The sequence below is a fragment of the Arctopsyche grandis genome, chromosome 11 (genome assembly GCF_051622035.1).
Source record: "Arctopsyche grandis isolate Sample6627 chromosome 11, ASM5162203v2, whole genome shotgun sequence".
Classification (NCBI taxonomy): Eukaryota; Metazoa; Arthropoda; class Insecta; order Trichoptera; family Hydropsychidae; genus Arctopsyche; species Arctopsyche grandis.
Genome location: NC_135365.1, coordinates 30,082,560 through 30,109,334, shown reverse-complemented (window position 1 = coordinate 30,109,334; position 26,775 = coordinate 30,082,560).

Sequence of the window (26,775 nt, the reverse complement as noted above, 5' to 3'; positions counted from 1 at the left end):
TTAGGTTGGGTTAGGTATTAAGGGGTAAGCATGTTTTGTAGATATTTTGGCAATGTCTAATTCTTTAATTTCGTTGATGGTTAGGCTCAGATGGGTGAGGTTTGGTAGGATAAGAACTTTTTGTGGATATTTTGGCAATGTCGAATTCTCTGACTTCGGTGATGGTTAGGTTAGGTTAGGTTAGGTATTGTGAGGTAAGCACGTTTTGTGGATATTTTTGCAATGTCCAATTCTTTGATTTCGGTGATGGTTAGGTTTAGATGGGAGAGGTTTGGTAGGATATGAACTTTTTGTGGATATTTTGGCAATGTCGAATTCTCTGACTTCGGTGATGGTCAGGTTAGGTTGGGTTAGGTTTTAAGGGGTAAGCATGTCTTGTAGATATTTTGGCAATGTCTAATTCTTTAATTTCGTTGATGGTTAGGCTCAGATGGGTGAGGTTTGGTAGGATAAGAACTTTTTGTGGATATTTTGGCAATGTCGAATTCTCTGACTTCGGTGATGGTTAGGTTAGGTTAGGTTAGGTATTGTGAGGTAAGCACGTTTTGTGGATATTTTTGCAATGTCCAATTCTTTGATTTCGGTGATGGTTAGGTTCAGATGGGAGAGGTTTGGTAGGATAAGAACTTTTTGTGGATATTTTGGCAATGTCGAATTCTCTGTTTTCGGTGATGGTCAGGTTAGGTTGGGTTAGGTTTTAAGGGGTAAGCATGTTTTGTAGATATTTTGGCAATGTCTAATTCTTTAATTTCGTTGATGGTTAGGCTCAGATGGGTGAGGTTTGGTAGGATAAGAACTTTTTGTGGATATTTTGGCAATGTCGAATTCTCTGACTTCGGTGATGGTTAGGTTAGGTTAGGTTAGGTATTGTGAGGTAAGCACGTTTTGTGGATATTTTTGCAATGTCCAATTCTTTGATTTCGGTGATGGTTAGGTTCAATTGGGTGAGATTTGGTAGGATAAGAACTTTTTGTGGATATTTTGGCAATGTCGAATTCTCTATTTTCGGTGATGGTTAGGTTAGGTTGTATAAGGTATAGTGAGGTAAGCACGTTTTGTGGATATTTTGGCAATGTCCATTTCTTCGATTTCGGTGATGGTTAGGTTCAGATGGGTGAGGTTTGGTAGGATAAGAACTTTTGGTGGATATTTTGGCAATGTCGAATTCTCTGACTTCGGTGATGGTTAGGTTAGGTTAGGTTAGGTATTGTGAGGTAAGCACGTTTTGTGGATATTTTTGCAATGTCCAATTCTTTGATTTCGGTGATGGTTAGGTTCAATTGGGGGAGGTTTGGTAGGATAAGAACTTTTTGTGGATATTTTGGCAATGTCGAATTCTCTGACTTCGGTGATGGTTAGGTTAGGTTGGGTTAGTTATTGTAAGGTAAGCACGTTTTGTGGATATTTTTGCAATGTCCAATTCTTTGATTTCGGTGATGGTTAGGTTCAGATGGGTGAGGTTTGGTAGGATAAGAACTTTTTGTGGATATTTTGGCAATGTCGAATTCTCTGACTTCGGTGATGGTTAGGTTAGGTTGGGTTAGGTTTTAAGGGGTAAGCATGTTTTGTAGATATTTTGGCAATGTCATATTCTTTAATTTCGTTGATGGTTAGGCTCAGATGGGTGAGGTTTGGTAGGATAAGAACTTTTTGTGGATATTTTGGCAATGTCGAATTCTCTGACTTCGGTGATGGTTAGGTTAGGTTAGGTTAGGTATTGTGAGGTAAGCACGTTTTGTGGATATTTTTGCAATGTCCAATTCTTTGATTTCGGTGATGGTTAGGTTCAATTGGGGGAGGTTTGGTAGGATAAGAACTTTTTGTGGATATTTTGGCAATGTCGAATTCTCTGATTTCGGTGATGGTTAGGTTAGGTTGGGTTAGTTATTGTAAGGTAAGCACGTTTTGTGGATATTTTTGCAATGTCCAATTCTTTGATTTCGGTGATGGTTAGGCTCAGATGGGTGAGTTTTGGTAGGATAAGAACTTTTTGTGGATATTTTGGCAATGTCGAATTCTCTGACTTCGGTGATGGTTAGGTTAGGTTAGGTTAGGTATTGTGAGGTAAGCACGTTTTGTGGATATTTTTGCAATGTCCAATTCTTTGATTTCGGTGATGGTTAGGTTCAATTGGGGGAGGTTTGGTAGGATAAGAACTTTTTGTGGATATTTTGGCAATGTCGAATTCTCTGATTTCGGTGATGGTTAGGTTAGGTTGGGTTAGTTATTGTAAGGTAAGCACGTTTTGTGGATATTTTTGCAATGTCCAATTCTTTGATTTCGGTGATGGTTAGGTTCAGATGGGTGAGGTTTGGTAGGATAAGAACTTTTTGTGGATATTTTGGCAATGTCGAATTCTCTGACTTCGGTGATGGTTAGGTTAGGTTGGGTTAGTTATTGTAAGGTAAGCACGTTTTGTGGATATTTTTGCAATGTCCAATTCTTTGATTTCGGTGATGGTTAGGTTCAGATGGGTGAAGTTTGGTAGGATAAGAACTTTTTGTGGATATTTTGGCAATGTCGAATTCTCTGACTTCGGTGATGGTTAGGTTAGGTTGAATAAGGTAAAGTGAGGTAAGCACGTTTTGTGGATATTTTGGCAATGTCCATTTTTTCGATTTCGGTGATGGTTAGGTTCAGATGGGTGTGGTTTGGTGGGGTATGAACTTTTTGTGGATATTTTGGCAATGTTGGATTCTCTGACTTCAGTGATGGTTAGGTTAGGTTTGGTTAGGTATTGTGAGGTAAGCACGTTTTGTGGATATTTTGGCAATGTCCAATTCTTTGATTTCGGTGATGGTTAGGTTCAGATGGGTGAGGTTTGGTAGGATAAGAACTTTTTGTGGATATTTTGGCAATGTCGAATTCTCTGACTTCGGTGATGGTTAGGTTAGGTTGGGTTAGGTTTTAAGGGGTAAGCATGTTTTGTAGATATTTTGGCAATGTCTAATTCTTTAATTTCGTTGATGGTTAGGCTCAGATGGGTGAGGTTTGGTAGGATAAGAACTTTTTGTGGATATTTTGGCAATGTCGAATTCTCTGACTTCGGTGATGGTCAGGTTAGGTTGGGTTAGGTTTTAAGGGGTAAGCATGTTTTGTAGATATTTTGGCAATGTCTAATTCTTTAATTTCGTTGATGGTTAGGCTCAGATGGGTGAGGTTTGGTAGGATAAGAACTTTTTGTGGATATTTTGTAATGTCGAATTCTCTGACTTCGGTGATGGTTAGGTTAGGTTGGGTTAGGTTTTAAGGGGTAAGCATGTTTTGTAGATATTTTGGCAATGTCTAATTCTTTAATTTCGTTGATGGTTAGGCTCAGATGGGTGAGGTTTGGTAGGATAAGAACTTTTTGTGGATATTTTGGCAATGTCGAATTCTCTGACTTCGGTGATGGTTAGGTTAGGTTAGGTTAGGTTTTGTGAGGTAAGCACGTTTTGTGGATATTTTTGCAATGTCCAATTCTTTGATTTCGGTGATGGTTAGGTTCAGATGGGAGAGGTTTGGTAGGATAAGAACTTTTTGTGGATATTTTGGCAATGTCGAATTCTCTGACTTCGGTGATGGTCAGGTTAGGTTGGGTTAGGTTTTAAGGGGTAAGCATGTTTTGTAGATATTTTGGCAATGTCTAATTCTTTAATTTCGTTGATGGTTAGGCTCAGATGGGTGAGGCTTGGTAGGATAAGAACTTTTTGTGGATATTTTGGCAATGTCGAATTCTCTGACTTCGGTGATGGTTAGGTTAGGTTGGGTTAGGTTTTAAGGGGTAAGCATGTTTTGTAGATATTTTGGCAATGTCTAATTCTTTAATTTCGTTGATGGTAAGGCTCAGATGGGTGAGGTTTGGTAGGATAAGAACTTTTTGTGGATATTTTGGCAATGTCGAATTCTCTGACTTCGGTGATGGTTAGGTTAGGTTAGGTTAGGTATTGTGAGGTAAGCACAATTTGTGGATATTTTTGCAATGTCCAATTCTTTGATTTCGGTGATGGTAAGGTTCAATTGGGTGAGGTTTGGTAGGATAAGAACTTTTTGTGGATATTTTGGCAATGTCGAATTCTCTATTTTCGGTGATGGTTAGGTTAGGTTGGATAAGGTATAGTGAGGTAAGCACGTTTTGTGGATATTTTGGCAATGTCCATTTTTCGATTTCGGTGATGGTTAGGTTCAGATGGGTGAGGTTTGGTGGGGTATGAACTTTTTGTGGATATTTTGGCAATGTTGGATTCTCTGACTTCAGTGATGGTTAGGTTAGGTTGGGTTAGGTATTGTGAGGTAAGCACGTTTTGTGGATATTTTTGCAATGTCCAAATCTTTGATTTCGGTGATGGTTAGGTTCAATTGGGTGAGGTTTGGTAGGATAAGAACTTTTTGTGGATATTTTGGCAATGTCGAATTCTCTGACTTCGGTGATGGTAAGGTTAGGTTGGGTTAGGTATTAAGGGGTAAGCATGTTTTGTAGATATTTTGGCAATGTCTAATTCTTTAATTTCGTTGATGGTTAGGCTCAGATGGGTGAGGTTTGGTAGGATAAGAACTTTTTGTGGATATTTTGGCAATGTCGAATTCTCTGACTTCGGTGATGGTTAGGTTAGGTTAAGTTAGGTATTGTGAGGTAAGCACGTTTTGTGGATATTTTTGCAATGTCCAATTCTTTGATTTCGGTGATGGTTAGGTTCAGATGGGAGAGGTTTGGTAGGATAAGAACTTTTTGTGGATATTTTGGCAATGTCGAATTCTCTGACTTCGGTGATGGTCAGGTTAGGTTGGGTTAGGTTTTAAGGGGTAAGCATGTTTTGTAGATATTTTGGCAATGTCTAATTCGTTAATTTCGTTGATGGTTAGGCTCAGATGGGTGAGGTTTGGTAGGATAAGAACTTTTTGTGGATATTTTGGCAATGTCGAATTCTCTGACTTCGGTGATGGTAAGGTTTGGTTGGGTTAGGTTTTAAGGGGTAAGCATGTTTTGTAGATATTTTGGCAATGTCTAATTCTTTAATTTCGTTGATGGTTAGGCTCAGATGGGTGAGGTTTGGTAGGATAAGAAATTTTTGTGGATATTTTGGCAATGTCGAATTCTCGGACTTCGGTGATGGATAGGTTAGGTTGGGTTAGGTATTGTGAGGTAAGCACGTTTTGTGGATATTTTGGCAATGCCTAATTCTTTGTTTTCGGTTATGGTTAGGTTCAGATGGGTGAGGTTTGGTAGGATATGAACTTTTTGTGGATATTTTGGCAATGTCGAATTCTCTGACTTCGGTGATGGTTAGGTTAGGTTGGGTTAGGTATTAAGGGGTAAGCATGTTTTGTAGTTATTATGGCAATGTCTAATTCTTTAATTTCGTTGATGGTTAGGCTCAGATGGGTGAGGTTTGGTAGGATAAGAACTTTTTGTGGATATTTTGGCAATGTCGAATTCTCTGACTTCGGTGATGGTTAGGTTAGGTTAGGTTAAGTATTGTGAGGTAAGCACGTTTTGTGTATATTTTTGCAATGTCCAATTCTTTGATTTCGGTGATGGTTAGGTTCAGATGGGTGAGGTTTGGTAGGATAAGAACTTTTTGTGGATATTTTGGCAATGTCTAATTCTCTGACTTCGGTGATGGTTAGGTTAGGTTGGGTTAGGTATTGTGAGGTAAGCACGTTTTGTGGATATTTTGGCAATGTCGAATTCTTTGATTTCGGTGATGGTTAGGTTCAGATGGGTGAGGTTTGGTAGGATAAGAACTTTTTGTGGATATTTTGGCAATGTCGAATTCTCGGACTTCGGTGATGGATAGGTTAGGTTGGGTTAGGTATTGTGAGGTAAGCACGTTTTGTGGATATTTTGGCAATGCCTTATTCTTTGATTTCGGTGATGGTTAGGTTCAGATGGGTGAGGTTTGGTAGGATATGAACTTTTTGTGGATATTTTGGCAATGTCGAATTCTCTGACTTCGGTGATGGTTAGGTTAGGTTAGGTTAGGTATTAAGGGGTAAGCATGTTTTGTAGATATTTTGGCAATGTCTTATTCTTTAATTTCGTTGATGGTCAGGCTCAGATGGGTGAGGTTTGGTAGGATAAGAACTTTTTGTGGATATTTTGGCAATGTCGAATTCTCTGACTTCGGTGATGGTTAGGTTAGGTTAGGTTAAGTATTGTGAGGTTAGCACGTTTTGTGTATATTTTTGCAATGTCCAATTCTTTGATTTCGGTGATGGTTAGGTTCAGATGGGTGAGGTTTGGTAGGATAAGAACTTTTTGTGGATATTTTGGCAATGTCTAATTCTCTGACTTCGGTGATGGTTAGGTTAGGTTGGGTTAGGTATTGTGAGGTAAGCACGTTTTGTTGTTATTTTGGCGATGTCCAATTCTTTGATTTCGGTGATGGTTAGGTTCAATTGGGTGAGGTTTGGTAGGATAAGAACTTTTTGTGGATATTTTGGCAATGTCGAATTCTCTGACTTCGGTGATGGTAAGGTTAGGTTGGGTTAGGTATTAAGGGGTAAGCATGTTTTGTAGATATTTTGGCAATGTCTAATTCTTTAATTTCGTTGATGGTTAGGCTCAGATGGGTGAGGTTTGGTAGGATAAGAACTTTTTGTGGATATTTTGGCAATGTCGAATTCTCTGACTTCGGTGATGGTTAGGTTAGGTTAGGTTAGGTATTGTGAGGTAGGCACGTTTTTTGGATATTTTTGCAATGTCCAATTCTTTGATTTCGGTGATGGTTAGGTTCAGATGGGAGAGGTTTGGTAGGATAAGAACTTTTTGTGGATATTTTGGCAATGTCGAATTCTCTGACTTCGTCGATGGTCAGGTTAGGTTGGGTTAGGTTTTAAGGGGTAAGCATGTTTTGTAGATATTTTGGCAATGTCTAATTCTTTAATTTCGTTGATGGTTAGGCTCAGATGGGTGAGGTTTGGTAGGATAAGAACTTTTTGTGGATATTTTGGCAATGTCGAATTCTCTGACTTCGGTGATGGTCAGGTTAGGTTGGGTTAGGTTTTAAGGGGTAAGCATGTTTTGTAGATATTTTGGCAATGTCTAATTCTTTAATTTCGTTGATGGTTAGGCTCAGATGGGTGAGGTTTGGTAGGATAAGAACTTTTTGTGGATATTTTGTAATGTCGAATTCTCTGACTTCGGTGATGGTTAGGTTAGGTTGGGTTAGGTTTTAAGGGGTAAGCATGTTTTGTAGATATTTTGGCAATGTCTAATTCTTTAATTTCGTTGATGGTTAGGCTCAGATGGGTGAGGTTTGGTAGGATAAGAACTTTTTGTGGATATTTTGGCAATGTCGAATTCTCTGACTTCGGTGATGGTTAGGTTAGGTTAGGTTAGGTTTTGTGAGGTAAGCACGTTTTGTGGATATTTTTGCAATGTCCAATTCTTTGATTTCGGTGATGGTTAGGTTCAGATGGGAGAGGTTTGGTAGGATAAGAACTTTTTGTGGATATTTTGGCAATGTCGAATTCTCTGACTTCGGTGATGGTCAGGTTAGGTTGGGTTAGGTTTTAAGGGGTAAGCATGTTTTGTAGATATTTTGGCAATGTCTAATTCTTTAATTTCGTTGATGGTTAGGCTCAGATGGGTGAGGTTTGGTAGGATAAGAACTTTTTGTGGATATTTTGGCAATGTCGAATTCTCTGACTTCGGTGATGGTTAGGTTAGGTTAGGTTAAGTATTGTGAGGTTAGCACGTTTTGTGTATATTTTTGCAATGTCCAATTCTTTGATTTCGGTGATGGTTAGGTTCAGATGGGTGAGGTTTGGTAGGATAAGAACTTTTTGTGGATATTTTGGCAATGTCTAATTCTCTGACTTCGGTGATGGTTAGGTTAGGTTGGGTTAGGTATTAAGGGGTAAGCATGTTTTGTAGATATTTTGGCAATGTCTAATTCTTTAATTTCGTTGATGGTTAGGCTCAGATGGGTGAGGTTTGGTAGGATAAGAACTTTTTGTGGATATTTTGGCAATGTCGAATTCTCTGACTTCGGTGATGGTTAGGTTAGGTTAGGTTAGGTATTGTGAGGTAGGCACGTTTTTTGGATATTTTTGCAATGTCCAATTCTTTGATTTCGGTGATGGTTAGGTTCAGATGGGAGAGGTTTGGTAGGATAAGAACTTTTTGTGGATATTTTGGCAATGTCGAATTCTCTGACTTCGGTGATGGTCAGGTTAGGTTGGGTTAGGTTTTAAGGGGTAAGCATGTTTTGTAGATATTTTGGCAATGTCTAATTCTTTAATTTCGTTGATGGTTAGGCTCAGATGGGTGAGGTTTGGTAGGATAAGAACTTTTTGTGGATATTTTGGCAATGTCGAATTCTCTGACTTCGGTGATGGTCAGGTTAGGTTGGGTTAGGTTTTAAGGGGTAAGCATGTTTTGTAGATATTTTGGCAATGTCTAATTCTTTAATTTCGTTGATGGTTAGGCTCAGATGGGTGAGGTTTGGTAGGATAAGAACTTTTTGTGGATATTTTGTAATGTCGAATTCTCTGACTTCGGTGATGGTTAGGTTAGGTTGGGTTAGGTTTTAAGGGGTAAGCATGTTTTGTAGATATTTTGGCAATGTCTAATTCTTTAATTTCGTTGATGGTTAGGCTCAGATGGGTGAGGTTTGGTAGGATAAGAACTTTTTGTGGATATTTTGGCAATGTCGAATTCTCTGACTTCGGTGATGGTTAGGTTAGGTTAGGTTAGGTTTTGTGAGGTAAGCACGTTTTGTGGATATTTTTGCAATGTCCAATTCTTTGATTTCGGTGATGGTTAGGTTCAGATGGGAGAGGTTTGGTAGGATAAGAACTTTTTGTGGATATTTTGGCAATGTCGAATTCTCTGACTTCGGTGATGGTCAGGTTAGGTTGGGTTAGGTTTTAAGGGGTAAGCATGTTTTGTAGATATTTTGGCAATGTCTAATTCTTTAATTTCGTTGATGGTTAGGCTCAGATGGGTGAGGTTTGGTAGGATAAGAACTTTTTGTGGATATTTTGGCAATGTCGAATTCTCTGACTTCGGTGATGGTTAGGTTAGGTTGGGTTAGGTTTTAAGGGGTAAGCATGTTTTGTAGATATTTTGGCAATGTCTAATTCTTTAATTTGGTTGATGGTAAGGCTCAGATGGGTGAGGTTTGGTAGGATAAGAACTTTTTGTGGATATTTTGGCAATGTCGAATTCTCTGACTTCGGTGATGGTTAGGTTAGGTTAGGTTAGGTATTGTGAGGTAAGCACAATTTGTGGATATTTTTGCAATGTCCAATTCTTTGATTTCGGTGATGGTTAGGTACAATTGGGTGAGGTTTGGTAGGATAAGAACTTTTTGTGGATATTTTGGCAATGTCGAATTCTCTATTTTCGGTGATGGTTAGGTTAGGTTGGATAAGGTATAGTGAGGTAAGCACGTTTTGTGGATATTTTGGCAATGTCCATTTTTCGATTTCGGTGATGGTTAGGTTCAGATGGGTGAGGTTTGGTGGGGTATGAACTTTTTGTGGATATTTTGGCAATGTTGGATTCTCTGACTTCAGTGATGGTTAGGTTAGGTTGGGTTAGGTATTGTGAGGTAAGCACGTTTTGTGGATATTTTTGCAATGTCCAAATCTTTGATTTCGGTGATGGTTAGGTTCAATTGGGTGAGGTTTGGTAGGATAAGAACTTTTTGTGGATATTTTGGCAATGTCGAATTCTCTGACTTCGGTGATGGTAAGGTTAGGTTGGGTTAGGTATTAAGGGGTAAGCATGTTTTGTAGATATTTTGGCAATGTCTAATTCTTTAATTTCGTTGATGGTTAGGCTCAGATGGGTGAGGTTTGGTAGGATAAGAACTTTTTGTGGATATTTTGGCAATGTCGAATTCTCTGACTTCGGTGATGGTTAGGTTAGGTTAAGTTAGGTATTGTGAGGTAAGCACGTTTTGTGGATATTTTTGCAATGTCCAATTCTTTGATTTCGGTGATGGTTAGGTTCAGATGGGAGAGGTTTGGTAGGATAAGAACTTTTTGTGGATATTTTGGCAATGTCGAATTCTCTGACTTCGGTGATGGTCAGGTTAGGTTGGGTTAGGTTTTAAGGGGTAAGCATGTTTTGTAGATATTTTGGCAATGTCTAATTCTTTAATTTCGTTGATGGTTAGGCTCAGATGGGTGAGGTTTGGTAGGATAAGAACTTTTTGTGGATATTTTGGCAATGTCGAATTCTCTGACTTCGGTGATGGTTAGGTTTGGTTGGGTTAGGTTTTAAGGGGTGAGCATGTTTTGTAGATATTTTGGCAATGTCTAATTCTTTAATTTCGTTGATGGTTAGGCTCAGATGGGTGAGGTTTGGTAGGATAAGAAATTTTTGTGGATATTTTGGCAATGTCGAATTCTCGGACTTCGGTGATGGATAGGTTAGGTTGGGTTAGGTATTGTGAGGTAAGCACGTTTTGTGGATATTTTGGCAATGCCTAATTCTTTGTTTTCGGTTATGGTTAGGTTCAGATGGGTGAGGTTTGGTAGGATATGAACTTTTTGTGGATATTTTGGCAATGTCGAATTCTCTGACTTCGGTGATGGTTAGGTTAGGTTGGGTTAGGTATTAAGGGGTAAGCATGTTTTGTAGTTATTTTGGCAATGTCTAATTCTTTAATTTCGTTGATGGTTAGGCTCAGATGGGTGAGGTTTGGTAGGATAAGAACTTTTTGTGGATATTTTGGCAATGTCGAATTCTCTGACTTCGGTGATGGTTAGGTTAGGTTGGGTTAGGTTTTAAGGGGTAAGCATGTTTTGTAGATATTTTGGCAATGTCTAATTCTTTAATTTCGTTGATGGTAAGGTTTAGATGGGTGAGGTTTGGTAGGATAAGAACTTTTTGTGGATATTTTGGCAATGTCGAATTCTCTGACTTCGGTGATGGTTAGGTTAGGTTAGGTTAGGTATTGTGAGGTAAGCACAATTTGTGGATATTTTTGCAATGTCCAATTCTTTGATTTCGGTGATGGTTAGGTTCAATTGGGTGAGGTTTGGTAGGATAAGAACTTTTTGTGGATATTTTGGCAATGTCGAATTCTCTATTTTCGGTGATGGTTAGGTTAGGTTGGATAAGGTATAGTGAGGTAAGCACGTTTTGTGGATATTTTGGCAATGTCCATTTTTCGATTTCGGTGATGGTTAGGTTCAGATGGGTGAGGTTTGGTGGGGTATGAACTTTTTGTGGATATTTTGGCAATGTTGGATTCTCTGACTTCAGTGATGGTTAGGTTAGGTTGGGTTAGGTATTGTGAGGTAAGCACGTTTTGTGGATATTTTTGCAATGTCCAAATCTTTGATTTCGGTGATGGTTAGGTTCAATTGGGTGAGGTTTGGTAGGATAAGAACTTTTTGTGGATATTTTGGCAATGTCGAATTCTCTGACTTCGGTGATGGTAAGGTTAGGTTGGGTTAGGTATTAAGGGGTAAGCATGTTTTGTAGATATTTTGGCAATGTCTAATTCTTTAATTTCGTTGATGGTTAGGCTCAGATGGGTGAGGTTTGGTAGGATAAGAACTTTTTGTGGATATTTTGGCAATGTCGAATTCTCTGACTTCGGTGATGGTTAGGTTAGGTTAAGTTAGGTATTGTGAGGTAAGCACGTTTTGTGGATATTTTTGCAATGTCCAATTCTTTGATTTCGGTGATGGTTAGGTTCAGATGGGAGAGGTTTGGTAGGATAAGAACTTTTTGTGGATATTTTGGCAATGTCGAATTCTCTGACTTCGGTGATGGTCAGGTTAGGTTGGGTTAGGTTTTAAGGGGTAAGCATGTTTTGTAGATATTTTGGCAATGTCTAATTCTTTAATTTCGTTGATGGTTAGGCTCAGATGGGTGAGGTTTGGTAGGATAAGAACTTTTTGTGGATATTTTGGCAATGTCGAATTCTCTGACTTCGGTGATGGTTAGGTTTGGTTGGGTTAGGTTTTAAGGGGTAAGCATGTTTTGTAGATATTTTGGCAATGTCTAATTCTTTAATTTCGTTGATGGTTAGGCTCAGATGGGTGAGGTTTGGTAGGATAAGAAATTTTTGTGGATATTTTGGCAATGTCGAATTCTCGGACTTCGGTGATGGATAGGTTAGGTTGGGTTAGGTATTGTGAGGTAAGCACGTTTTGTGGATATTTTGGCAATGCCTAATTCTTTGTTTTCGGTTATGGTTAGGTTCAGATGGGTGAGGTTTGGTAGGATATGAACCTTTTGTGGATATTTTGGCAATGTCGAATTCTCTGACTTCGGTGATGGTTAGGTTAGGTTGGGTTAGGTATTAAGGGGTAAGCATGTTTTGTAGTTATTTTGGCAATGTCTAATTCTTTAATTTCGTTGATGGTTAGGCTCAGATGGGTGAGGTTTGGTAGGATAAGAACTTTTTGTGGATATTTTGGCAATGTCGAATTCTCTGACTTCGGTGATGGTTAGGTTAGGTTAGGTTAAGTATTGTGAGGTAAGCACGTTTTGTGTATATTTTTGCAATGTCCAATTCTTTGATTTCGGTGATGGTTAGGTTCAGATGGGTGAGGTTTGGTAGGATAACAACTTTTTGTGGATATTTTGGCAATGTCTAATTCTCTGACTTCGGTGATGGTTAGGTTAGGTTGGGTTAGGTATTGTGAGGTAAGCACGTTTTGTGGATATTTTGGCAATGTCGAATTCTTTGATTTCGGTGATGGTTAGGTTCAGATGGGTGAGGTTTGGTAGGATAAGAACTTTTTGTGGATATTTTGGCAATGTCGAATTCTCGGACTTCGGTGATGGATAGGTTAGGTTGGGTTAGGTATTGTGAGGTAAGCACGTTTTGTGGATATTTTGGCAATGCCTAATTCTTTGATTTCGGTGATGGTTAGGTTCAGATGGGTGAGGTTTGGTAGGATATGAACTTTTTGTGGATATTTTGGCAATGTCGAATTCTCTGACTTCGGTGATGGTTAGGTTAGGTTAGGTTAGGTATTAAGGGGTAAGCATGTTTTGTAGATATTTTGGCAATGTCTTATTCTTTAATTTCGTTGATGGTCAGGCTCAGATGGGTGAGGTTTGGTAGGATAAGAACTTTTTGTGGATATTTTGGCAATGTCGAATTCTCTGACTTCGGTGATGGTTAGGTTAGGTTAGGTTAAGTATTGTGAGGTTAGCACGTTTTGTGTATATTTTTGCAATGTCCAATTCTTTGATTTCGGTGATGGTTAGGTTCAGATGGGTGAGGTTTGGTAGGATAAGAACTTTTTGTGGATATTTTGGCAATGTCTAATTCTCTGACTTCGGTGATGGTTAGGTTAGGTTGGGTTAGGTATTGTGAGGTAAGCACGTTTTGTTGTTATTTTGGCGATGTCCAATTCTTTGATTTCGGTGATGGTTAGGTTCAATTGGGTGAGGTTTGGTAGGATAAGAACTTTTTGTGGATATTTTGGCAATGTCGAATTCTCTGACTTCGGTGATGGTAAGGTTAGGTTGGGTTAGGTATTAAGGGGTAAGCATGTTTTGTAGATATTTTGGCAATGTCTAATTCTTTAATTTCGTTGATGGTTAGGCTCAGATGGGTGAGGTTTGGTAGGATAAGAACTTTTTGTGGATATTTTGGCAATGTCGAATTCTCTGACTTCGGTGATGGTTAGGTTAGGTTAGGTTAGGTATTGTGAGGTAGGCACGTTTTTTGGATATTTTTGCAATGTCCAATTCTTTGATTTCGGTGATGGTTAGGTTCAGATGGGAGAGGTTTGGTAGGATAAGAACTTTTTGTGGATATTTTGGCAATGTCGAATTCTCTGACTTCGGTGATGGTCAGGTTAGGTTGGGTTAGGTTTTAAGGGGTAAGCATGTTTTGTAGATATTTTGGCAATGTCTAATTCTTTAATTTCGTTGATGGTTAGGCTCAGATGGGTGAGGTTTGGTAGGATAAGAACTTTTTGTGGATATTTTGGCAATGTCGAATTCTCTGACTTCGGTGATGGTCAGGTTAGGTTGGGTTAGGTTTTAAGGGGTAAGCATGTTTTGTAGATATTTTGGCAATGTCTAATTCTTTAATTTCGTTGATGGTTAGGCTCAGATGGGTGAGGTTTGGTAGGATAAGAACTTTTTGTGGATATTTTGTAATGTCGAATTCTCTGACTTCGGTGATGGTTAGGTTAGGTTGGGTTAGGTTTTAAGGGGTAAGCATGTTTTGTAGATATTTTGGCAATGTCTAATTCTTTAATTTCGTTGATGGTTAGGCTCAGATGGGTGAGGTTTGGTAGGATAAGAACTTTTTGTGGATATTTTGGCAATGTCGAATTCTCTGACTTCGGTGATGGTTAGGTTAGGTTAGGTTAGGTTTTGTGAGGTAAGCACGTTTTGTGGATATTTTTGCAATGTCCAATTCTTTGATTTCGGTGATGGTTAGGTTCAGATGGGAGAGGTTTGGTAGGATAAGAACTTTTTGTGGATATTTTGGCAATGTCGAATTCTCTGACTTCGGTGATGGTCAGGTTAGGTTGGGTTAGGTTTTAAGGGGTAAGCATGTTTTGTAGATATTTTGGCAATGTCTAATTCTTTAATTTCGTTGATGGTTAGGCTCAGATGGGTGAGGTTTGGTAGGATAAGAACTTTTTGTGGATATTTTGGCAATGTCGAATTCTCTGACTTCGGTGATGGTTAGGTTAGGTTGGGTTAGGTTTTAAGGGGTAAGCATGTTTTGTAGATATTTTGGCAATGTCTAATTCTTTAATTTGGTTGATGGTAAGGCTCAGATGGGTGAGGTTTGGTAGGATAAGAACTTTTTGTGGATATTTTGGCAATGTCGAATTCTCTGACTTCGGTGATGGTTAGGTTAGGTTAGGTTAGGTATTGTGAGGTAAGCACAATTTGTGGATATTTTTGCAATGTCCAATTCTTTGATTTCGGTGATGGTTAGGTTCAATTGGGTGAGGTTTGGTAGGATAAGAACTTTTTGTGGATATTTTGGCAATGTCGAATTCTCTATTTTCGGTGATGGTTAGGTTAGGTTGGATAAGGTATAGTGAGGTAAGCACGTTTTGTGGATATTTTGGCAATGTCCATTTTTCGATTTCGGTGATGGTTAGGTTCAGATGGGTGAGGTTTGGTGGGGTATGAACTTTTTGTGGATATTTTGGCAATGTTGGATTCTCTGACTTCAGTGATGGTTAGGTTAGGTTGGGTTAGGTATTGTGAGGTAAGCACGTTTTGTGGATATTTTTGCAATGTCCAAATCTTTGATTTCGGTGATGGTTAGGTTCAATTGGGTGAGGTTTGGTAGGATAAGAACTTTTTGTGGATATTTTGGCAATGTCGAATTCTCTGACTTCGGTGATGGTAAGGTTAGGTTGGGTTAGGTATTAAGGGGTAAGCATGTTTTGTAGATATTTTGGCAATGTCTAATTCTTTAATTTCGTTGATGGTTAGGCTCAGATGGGTGAGGTTTGGTAGGATAAGAACTTTTTGTGGATATTTTGGCAATGTCGAATTCTCTGACTTCGGTGATGGTTAGGTTAGGTTAAGTTAGGTATTGTGAGGTAAGCACGTTTTGTGGATATTTTTGCAATGTCCAATTCTTTGATTTCGGTGATGGTTAGGTTCAGATGGGAGAGGTTTGGTAGGATAAGAACTTTTTGTGGATATTTTGGCAATGTCGAATTCTCTGACTTCGGTGATGGTCAGGTTAGGTTGGGTTAGGTTTTAAGGGGTAAGCATGTTTTGTAGATATTTTGGCAATGTCTAATTCTTTAATTTCGTTGATGGTTAGGCTCAGATGGGTGAGGTTTGGTAGGATAAGAACTTTTTGTGGATATTTTGGCAATGTCGAATTCTCTGACTTCGGTGATGGTTAGGTTTGGTTGGGTTAGGTTTTAAGGGGTGAGCATGTTTTGTAGATATTTTGGCAATGTCTAATTCTTTAATTTCGTTGATGGTTAGGCTCAGATGGGTGAGGTTTGGTAGGATAAGAAATTTTTGTGGATATTTTGGCAATGTCGAATTCTCGGACTTCGGTGATGGATAGGTTAGGTTGGGTTAGGTATTGTGAGGTAAGCACGTTTTGTGGATATTTTGGCAATGCCTAATTCTTTGTTTTCGGTTATGGTTAGGTTCAGATGGGTGAGGTTTGGTAGGATATGAACTTTTTGTGGATATTTTGGCAATGTCGAATTCTCTGACTTCGGTGATGGTTAGGTTAGGTTGGGTTAGGTATTAAGGGGTAAGCATGTTTTGTAGTTATTTTGGCAATGTCTAATTCTTTAATTTCGTTGATGGTTAGGCTCAGATGGGTGAGGTTTGGTAGGATAAGAACTTTTTGTGGATATTTTGGCAATGTCGAATTCTCTGACTTCGGTGATGGTTAGGTTAGGTTAGGTTAAGTATTGTGAAGTAAGCACGTTTTGTGTATATTTTTGCAATGTCCAATTCTTTGATTTCGGTGATGGTTAGGTTCAGATGGGTGAGGTTTGGTAGGATAAGAACTTTTTGTGGATATTTTGGCAATGTCTAATTCTCTGACTTCGGTGATGGTTAGGTTAGGTTGGGTTAGGTATTGTGAGGTAAGCACGTTTTGTGGATATTTTGGCAATGTCGAATTCTTTGATTTCGGTGATGGTTAGGTTCAGATGGGTGAGGTTTGGTAGGATAAGAACTTTTTGTGGATATTTTGGCAATGTCGAATTCTCGGACTTCGGTGATGGATAGGTTAGGTTGGGTTAGGTATTGTGAGGTAAGCACGTTTTGTGGATATTTTGGCAATGCCTAATTCTTTGATTTCGGTGATGGTTAGGTTCAGATGGGTGAGGTTTGGTAGGATATGAACTTTTTGTGGATATTTTGGCAATGTCGAATTCTCTGACTTCGGTGATGGTTAGGTTAGGTTAGGTTAGGTATTAAGGGGTAAGCATGTTTTGTAGATATTTTGGCAATGTCTTATTCTTTAATTTCGTTGATGGTCAGGCTCAGATGGGTGAGGTTTGGTAGGATAAGAACTTTTTGTGGATATTTTGGCAATGTCGAATTCTCTGACTTCGGTGATGGTTAGGTTAGGTTAGGTTAAGTATTGTGAGGTTAGCACGTTTTGTGTATATTTTTGCAATGTCCAATTCTTTGATTTCGGTGATGGTTAGGTTCAGATGGGTGAGGTTTGGTAGGATAAGAACTTTTTGTGGATATTTTGGCAATGTCTAATTCTCTGACTTCGGTGATGGTTAGGTTAGGTTGGGTTAGGTATTGTGAGGTAAGCACGTTTTGTTGTTATTTTGGCGATGTCCAATTCTTTGATTTCGGTGATGGTTAGGTTCAATTGGGTGAGGTTTGGTAGGATAAGAACTTTTTGTGGATATTTTGGCAATGTCGAATTCTCTGACTTCGGTGATGGTAAGGTTAGGTTGGGTTAGGTATTAAGGGGTAAGCATGTTTTGTAGATATTTTGGCAATGTCTAATTCTTTAATTTCGTTGATGGTTAGGCTCAGATGGGTGAGGTTTGGTAGGATAAGAACTTTTTGTGGATATTTTGGCAATGTCGAATTCTCTGACTTCGGTGATGGTTAGGTTAGGTTAGGTTAGGTATTGTGAGGTAGGCACGTTTTTTGGATATTTTTGCAATGTCCAATTCTTTGATTTCGGTGATGGTTAGGTTCAGATGGGAGAGGTTTGGTAGGATAAGAACTTTTTGTGGATATTTTGGCAATGTCGAATTCTCTGACTTCGGTGATGGTCAGGTTAGGTTGGGTTAGGTTTTAAGGGGTAAGCATGTTTTGTAGATATTTTGGCAATGTTTAATTCTTTAATTTCGTTGATGGTTAGGCTCAGATGGGTGAGGTTTGGTAGGATAAGAACTTTTTGTGGATATTTTGGCAATGTCGAATTCTCTGACTTCGGTGATGGTTAGGTTAGGTTGGGTTAGGTTTTAAGGGGTAAGCATGTTTTGTAGATATTTTGGCAATGTCTAATTCTTTAATTTCGTTGATGGTTAGGCTCAGATGGGTGAGGTTTGGTAGGATAAGAACTTTTTGTGGATATTTTGGCAATGTCGAATTCTCTGACTTCGGTGATGGTTAGGTTAGGTTAGGTTAGGTATTGTGAGGTAGGCACGTTTTTTGGATATTTTTGCAATGTCCAATTCTTTGATTTCCGTGATGGTTAGGTTCAGATGGGAGAGGTTTGGTAGGATAAGAACTTTTTGTGGATATTTTGGCAATGTCGAATTCTCTGACTTCGGTGATGGTCAGGTTAGGTTGGGTTAGGTTTTAAGGGGTAAGCATGTTTTGTAGATATTTTGGCAATGTCTAATTCTTTAATTTCGTTGATGGTTAGGCTCAGATGGGTGAGGTTTGGTAGGATAAGAACTTTTTGTGGATATTTTGGCAATGTCGAATTCTCTGACTTCGGTGATGGTTAGGTTAGGTTGGGTTAGGTTTTAAGGGGTAAGCATGTTTTGTAGATATTTTGGCAATGTCTAATTCTTTAATTTCGTTGATGGTTAGGCTCAGATGGGTGAGGTTTGGTAGGATAAGAACTTTTTGTGGATATTTTGGCAATGTAGAATTCTCTGACTTCGGTGATGGTTAGGTTAGGTAAGGTTAGGTATTGTGAGGTAAGCACGTTTTGTGGATATTTTTGCAATGTCCAATTCTTTGATTTCGGTGATGGTTAGGTTCAGATGGGTGAGGTTTGGTAGGATAAGAACTTTTTGTGGATATTTTGGCAATGTCGAATTCTCTATTTTTGGTGATGGTTAGGTTAGGTTGGATAAGGTATAGTGAGGTAAGCACGTTTTGTGGATATTTTGGCAATGTCCATTTCTTCGATTTCGGTGATGGTTAGGTTCAGATGGGTGAGGTTTGGTGGGGTATAAACTTTTTGTAGATATTTTGGCAATGTTCAATTCTCTGACTTCGGTGATGGTTAGGTTAGGTTAGGTTAGGTATTGTGAGGTAAGCACGTTTTGTGGATATTTTGGCAATGTCGAATTCTTTGATTTCGGTGATGGTTAGGTTCAGATGGGTGAGGTTTGGTAGGATAAGAACTTTTTGTGGATATTTTGGCAATGTCGAATTCTTTGACTTCGGTGATGGTTAGGTTAGGTTGGGTTAGGTATTGTGAGGTAAGCACGTTTTGTGGATATTTTATCATTGTCCAATTCTTTGACTTCGGTGATGGTTAGGTTCAGATAAGTGAGGTTTGGTAGGATAAGAACTTTTTGTGGATATTTTGATAATGTCGAATTCTCGGACTTCGGTGATGAATAGGTTAGGTTGGGTTAGGTATTGTGAGGTAAGCACGTTTTGTGGATATTTTGGCAATGCCTAATTCTTTGATTTCGGTGATGGTTAGGTTCAGATGGGTGAGGTTTGGTAGGATATGAACTTTTTGTGGATATTTTGGCAATGTCGAATTCTCTGACTTCGGTGATGGTTAGGTTAGGTTGGGTTAGGTATTAAGGGGTAAGCATGTTTTGTAGATATTTTGGCAATGTCTAATTCTTTAATTTCGTTGATGGTTAGGCTCAGATGGGTGAGGTTTGGTAGGATAAGAACTTTTTGTGGATATTTTGGCAATGTCGAATTCTCTATTTTTGGTGATGGTTAGGTTAGGTTGGATAAGGTATAGTGAGGTAAGCACGTTTTGTGGATATTTTGGCAATGTCCATTTCTTCGATTTCGGTGATGGTTAGGTTCAGATGGGTGAGGTTTGGTGGGGTATGAACTTTTTGTAGATATTTTGGCAATGTTGAATTCTCTGACTTCGGTGATGGTTAGGTTAGGTAAGGTTAGGTATTGTGAGGTAAGCACGTTTTGTGGATATTTTGGCAATGTCGAATTCTTTGATTTCGGTGATGGTTAGGTTCAGATGGGTGAGGTTTGGTAGGATAAGAACTTTTTGTGGATATTTTGGCAATGTCGAATTCTCTGACTTCGGTGATGGTTAGGTTAGGTAAGGTTAGGTATTGTGAGGTAGGCACGTTTTTTGGATATTTTTGCAATGTCCAATTCTTTGATTTCGTTGATGGTTAGGCTCAGATGGGTGAGGTTTGGTAGGATAAGAACTTTTTGTGGATATTTTGGCAATGTCGAATTCTCTGGCTTCGGTGATGGTAAGGTTAGGTTGGGTTAGGTTTTAAGGGGAAAGCATGTTTTGTAGATATTTTGGCAATGTCTAATTCTTTAATTTCGTTGATGGTTAGGCTCAGATGGGTGAGGTTTGGTAGGATAAGAACTTTTTGTGGATATTTTGGCAATGTAGAATTCTCTGACTTCGGTGATGGTTAGGTTAGGTAAGGTTAGGTATTGTGAGGTAAGCACGTTTTGTGGATATTTTTGCAATGTCCAATTCTTTGATTTCGGTGATGGTTAGGTTCAGATGGGTGAGGTTTGGTAGGATAAGAACTTTTTGTGGATATTTTGGCAATGTCGAATTCTCTATTTTCGGTGATGGTTAGGTAAGGTTGGATAAGGTATAGTGAGGTAAGCACGTTTTGTGGATATTTTGGCAATGTCCATTTCTTCGATTTCGGTGATGGTTAGGTTCAGATGGGTGAGGTTTGGTAGGATAAGAACTTTTTGTGGATATTTTGGCAATGTCTAATTCTCTGACTTCGGTGATGGTTAGGTTAGGTTGGGTTAGGTATTGTGAAGTAAGCACGTTTTGTGGAAATTTTGGCAATGTCGAATTCTTTGATTTCGGTGATGGTTAGGTTCAGATGGGTGAGGTTTGGTAGGATATGAACTTTTTGTGGATATTTTGGCAATGTCGAATTCTCTGACTTCGGTGATGGTTAGGTTAGGTTAGGTTAGGTATTAAGGGGTAAGCATGTTTTGTAGATATTTTGGCAATGTCTTATTCTTTAATTTCGTTGATGGTCAGGCTCAGATGGGTGAGGTTTGGTAGGATAAGAACTTTTTGTGGATATTTTGGCAATGTCGAATTCTCTGACTTCGGTGATGGTTAGGTTAGGTTAGGTTAAGTATTGTGAGGTAAGCACGTTTTGTGTATATTTTTGCAATGTCCAATTCTTTGATTTCGGTGATGGTTAGGTTCAGATGGGTGAGGTTTGGTAGGATAAGAACTTTTTGTGGATATTTTGGCAATGTCTAATTCTCTGACTTCGGTGATGGTTAGGTTAGGTTGGGTTAGGTATTGTGAGGTAAGCACGTTTTGTTGTTATTTTGGCGATGTCCAATTCTTTGATTTCGGTGATGGTTAGGTTCAATTGGGTGAGGTTTGGTAGGATAAGAACTTTTTGTGGATATTTTGGCAATGTCGAATTCTCTGACTTCGGTGATGGTAAGGTTAGGTTGGGTTAGGTATTAAGGGGTAAGCATGTTTTGTAGATATTTTGGCAATGTCTAATTCTTTAATTTCGTTGATGGTTAGGCTCAGATGGGTGAGGTTTGGTAGGATAAGAACTTTTTGTGGATATTTTGGCAATGTCGAATTCTCTGACTTCGGTGATGGTTAGGTAAGGTTAGGTTAGGTATTGTGAGGTAGGCACGTTTTTTGGATATTTTTGCAATGTCCAATTCTTTGATTTCGGTGATGGTTAGGTTCAGATGGGAGAGGTTTGGTAGGATAAGAACTTTTTGTGGATATTTTGGCAATGTCGAATTCTCTGACTTCGGTGATGGTCAGGTTAGGTTGGGTTAGGTTTTAAGGGGTAAGCATGTTTTGTAGATATTTTGGCAATGTCTAATTCTTTAATTTCGTTGATGGTTAGGCTCTGATGGGTGAGGTTTGGTAGGATAAGAACTTTTTGTGGATATTTTGGCAATGTCGAATTCTCTGACTTCGGTGATGGTTAGGTTAGGTTAGGTTAAGTATTGTGAGGTAAGCACGTTTTGTGGATATTTTTGCAATGTCCAATTCTTTGATTTCGGTGATGGTTAGGTTCAATTGGGTGAGGTTTGGTAGGATAAGAACTTTTTGTGGATATTTTGGCAATGTCGAATTCTCTATTTTCGGTGATGGTTAGGTTAGGTTGGATAAGGTATAGTGAGGTAAGCACGTTTTGTGGATATTTTGGCAATGTCGAATTTTTTGATTTCGGTGATGGTTAGGTTCAGATGGGTGAGGTTTGGTAGGATAAGAACTTTTTGTGGATATTTTGGCAATGTCGAATTCTCGGACTTCGGTGATGGATAGGTTAGGTTGGGTTAGGTATTGTGAGGTAAGCACGTTTTGTGGATATTTTAGCAATGCCTAATTCTTTGATTTCGGTGATGGTTAGGTTCAGATGGGTGAGGTTTGGTAGGATATGAACTTTTTGTGGATATTTTGGCAATGTCGAATTCTCTGACTTCGGTGATGGTTAGGTTAGGTTGGGTTAGGTATTAAGGGGTAAGCATGTTTTGTAGATATTTTGCCAATGTCTAATTCTTTAATTTCGTTGATGGTTAGGCTCTGATGGGTGAGGTTTGGTAGGATAAGAACTTTTTGTGGATATTTTGGCAATGTCGAATTCTCTGACTTCGGTGATGGTTAGGTTAGGTTAGGTTAAGTATTGTGAGGTAAGCACGTTTTGTGTATATTTTTGCAATGTCCAATTCTTTGATTTCGGTGATGGTTAGGTTCAGATGGGTGAGGTTTGGTAGGATAAGAACTTTTTGTGGATATTTTGGCAATGTCTAATTCTCTGACTTCGGTGATGGTTAGGTTAGGTTGGGTTAGGTATTGTGAGGTAAGCACGTTTTGTTGTTATTTTGGCGATGTCCAATTCTTTGATTTCGGTGATGGTTAGGTTCAATTGGGTGAGGTTTGGTAGGATAAGAACTTTTTGTGGATATTTTGGCAATGTCGAATTCTCTGACTTCGGTGATGGTAAGGTTAGGTTGGGTTAGGTATTAAGGGGTAAGCATGTTTTGTAGATATTTTGGCAATGTCTAATTCTTTAATTTCGTTGATGGTTAGGCTCAGATGGGTGAGGTTTGGTAGGATAAGAACTTTTTGTGGATATTTTGGCAATGTCGAATTCTCTATTTTCGGTGATGGTTAGGTTAGGTTGGATAAGGTATAGTGAGGTAAGCACGTTTTGTGGATATTTTAGCAATGTCGAATTCTTTGATTTCGGTGATGGTTAGGTTCAATTGGGTGAGGTTTGGTAGGATAAGAACTTTTTGTGGATATTTTGGCAATGTCGAATTCTCTATTTTCGGTGATGGTTAGGTTAGGTTGGATAAGGTATAGTGAGGTAAGCACGTTTTGTGGATATTTTGGCAATGTCGAATTCTTTGATTTCGGTGATGGTTAGGTTCAGATGGGTGAGGTTTGGTAGGATAAGAACTTTTTGTGGATATTTTGGCAATGTCGAATTCTCGGACTTCGGTGATGGATAGGTTAGGTTGGGTTAGGTATTGTGAGGTAAGCACGTTTTGTGGATATTTTTGCAATGTCCAATTCTTTGATTTCGGTGATGGTTAGGTTCAGATGGGAGAGGTTTGGTAGGATAAGAACTTTTTGTGGATATTTTGGCAATGTCGAATTCTCTGACTTCGGTGATGGTCAGGTTAGGTTGGGTTAGGTTTTAAGGGGTAAGCATGTTTTGTAGATATTTTGGCAATGTCTAATTCTTTAATTTCGTTGATGGTTAGGCTCTGATGGGTGAGGTTTGGTAGGATAAGAACTTTTTGTGGATATTTTGGCAATGTCGAATTCTCTGACTTCGGTGATGGTTAGGTTAGGTTAGGTTAAGTATTGCGAGGTAAGCACGTTTTGTGGATATTTTTGCAATGTCCAATTCTTTGATTTCGGTGATGGTTAGGTTCAATTGGGTGAGGTTTGGTAGGATAAGAACTTTTTGTGGATATTTTGGCAATGTCGAATTCTCTATTTTCGGTGATGGTTAGGTTAGGTTGGATAAGGTATAGTGAGGTAAGCACGTTTTGTGGATATTTTGGCAATGTCGAATTCTTTGATTTCGGTGATGGTTAGGTTCAGATGGGTGAGGTTTGGTAGGATAAGAACTTTTTGTGGATATTTTGGCAATGTCGAATTCTCGGACTTCGGTGATGGATAGGTTAGGTTGGGTTAGGTATTGTGAGGTAAGCACGTTTTGTGGATATTTTAGCAATGCCTAATTCTTTGATTTCGGTGATGGTTAGGTTCAGATGGGTGAGGTTTGGTAGGATATGAACTTTTTGTGGATATTTTGGCAATGTCGAATTCTCTGACTTCGGTGATGGTTAGGTTAGGTTGGGTTAGGTATTAAGGGGTAAGCATGTTTTGTAGATATTTTGCCAATGTCTAATTCTTTAATTTCGTTGATGGTTAGGCTCTGATGGGTGAGGTTTGGTAGGATAAGAACTTTTTGTGGATATTTTGGCAATGTCGAATTCTCTGACTTCGGTGATGGTTAGGTTAGGTTAGGTTAAGTATTGTGAGGTAAGCACGTTTTGTGTATATTTTTGCAATGTCCAATTCTTTGATTTCGGTGATGGTTAGGTTCAGATGGGTGAGGTTTGGTAGGATAAGAACTTTTTGTGGATATTTTGGCAATGTCTAATTCTCTGACTTCGGTGATGGTTAGGTTAGGTTGGGTTAGGTATTGTGAGGTAAGAACGTTTTGTTGTTATTTTGGCGATGTCCAATTCTTTGATTTCGGTGATGGTTAGGTTCAATTGGGTGAGGTTTGGTAGGATAAGAACTTTTTGTGGATATTTTGGCAATGTCGAATTCTCTGACTTCGGTGATGGTAAGGTTAGGTTGGGTTAGGTATTAAGGGGTAAGCATGTTTTGTAGATATTTTGGCAATGTCTAATTCTTTAATTTCGTTGATGGTTAGGCTCAGATGGGTGAGGTTTGGTAGGATAAGAACTTTTTGTGGATATTTTGGCATTGTCGAATTCTCTATTTTCGGTGATGGTTAGGTTAGGTTGGATAAGGTATAGTGAGGTAAGCACGTTTTGTGGATATTTTAGCAATGTCGAATTCTTTGATTTCGGTGATGGTTAGGTTCAGATGGGTGAGGTTTGGTAGGATAAGAACTTTTTGTGGATATTTTGGCAATGTCGAATTCTCGGACTTCGGTGATGGATAGGTTAGGTTGGGTTAGGTATTGTGAGGTAAGCACGTTTTGTGGATATTTTTGCAATGTCCAATTCTTTGATTTCGGTGATGGTTAGGTTCAGATGGGTGAGGTTTGGTAGGATAAGAACTTTTTGTGGATATTTTGGCAATGTCTAATTCTCTGACTTCGGTGATGGTTAGGTTAGGTTGGGTTAGGTATTGTGAGGTAAGCACGTTTTGTTGTTATTTTGGCGATGTCCAATTCTTTGATTTCGGTGATGGTTAGGTTCAATTGGGTGAGGTTTGGTAGGATAAGAACTTTTTGTGGATATTTTGGCAATGTCGAATTCTCTGACTTCGGTGATGGTAAGGTTAGGTTGGGTTAGGTATTAAGGGGTAAGCATGTTTTGTAGATATTTTGGCAAGTTCTAATTCTTTAATTTCGTTGATGGTTAGGCTCAGATGGGTGAGGTTTGGTAGGATAAGAACTTTTTGTGGATATTTTGGCAATGTCGAATTCTCTGACTTCGGTGATGGTTAGGTTAGGTTAGGTTAGGTATTGTGAGGTAGGCACGTTTTTTGGATATTTTTGCAATGTCCAATTCTTTGATTTCGGTGATGGTTAGGTTCAGATGGGAGAGGTTTGGTAGGATAAGAACTTTTTGTGGATATTTTGGCAATGTCGAATTCTCTGACTTCGGTGATGGTCAGGTTAGGTTGGGTTAGGTTTTAAGGGGTAAGCATGTTTTGTAGATATTTTGGCAATGTCTAATTCTTTAATTTAGTTGATGGTTAGGCTCAGATGGGTGAGGTTTGGTAGGATAAGAACTTTTTGTGGATATTTTGGCAATGTCGAATTCTCTGACTTCGGTGATGGTTAGGTTAGGTTGGGTTAGGTTTTAAGGGGTAAGCATGTTTTGTAGATATTTTGGCAATGTCTAATTCTTTAATTTCGTTGATTGTTAGGCTCAGATGGGTGAGGTTTGGTAGGATAAGAACTTTTTGTGGATATTTTGGCAATGTAGAATTCTCTGACTTCGGTGATGGTTAGGTTAGGTAAGGTTAGGTATTGTGAGGTAAGCACGTTTTGTGGATATTTTTGCAATGTCCAATTCTTTGATTTCGGTGATGGTTAGGTTCAGATGGGTGAGGTTTGGTAGGATAAGAACTTTTTGTGGATATTTTGGCAATGTCGAATTCTCTATTTTCGGTGATGGTTAGGTTAGGTTGGATAAGGTATAGTGAGGTAAGCACGTTTTGTGGATATTTTGGCAATGTCCATTTCTTCGATTTCGGTGATGGTTAGGTTCAGATGGGTGAGGTTTGGTGGGGTAAGAACTTTTTGTAGATATTTTGGCAATGTTCAATTCTCTGACTTCGGTGATGGTTAGGTTAGGTTAGGTTAGGTATTGTGAGGTAAGCACGTTTTGTGAATATTTTGGCAATGTCGAATTCTTTGATTTCGGTGATGGTTAGGTTCAGATGGGTGAGGTTTGGTAGGATAAGAACTTTTTGTGGATATTTTGGCAATGTCGAATTCTTTGACTTCGGTGATGGTTAGGTTAGGTTGGGTTAGGTATTGTGAGGTAAGCACGTTTTGTGGATATTTTATCATTGTCCAATTCTTTGACTTCGGTGATGGTTAGGTTCAGATAAGTGAGGTTTGGTAGGATAAGAACTTTTTGTGGATATTTTGATAATGTCGAATTCTCGGACTTCGGTGATGAATAGGTTAGGTTGGGTTAGGTATTGTGAGGTAAGCACGTTTTGTGGATATTTTGGCAATGCCTAATTCTTTGATTTCGGTGATGGTTAGGTTCAGATG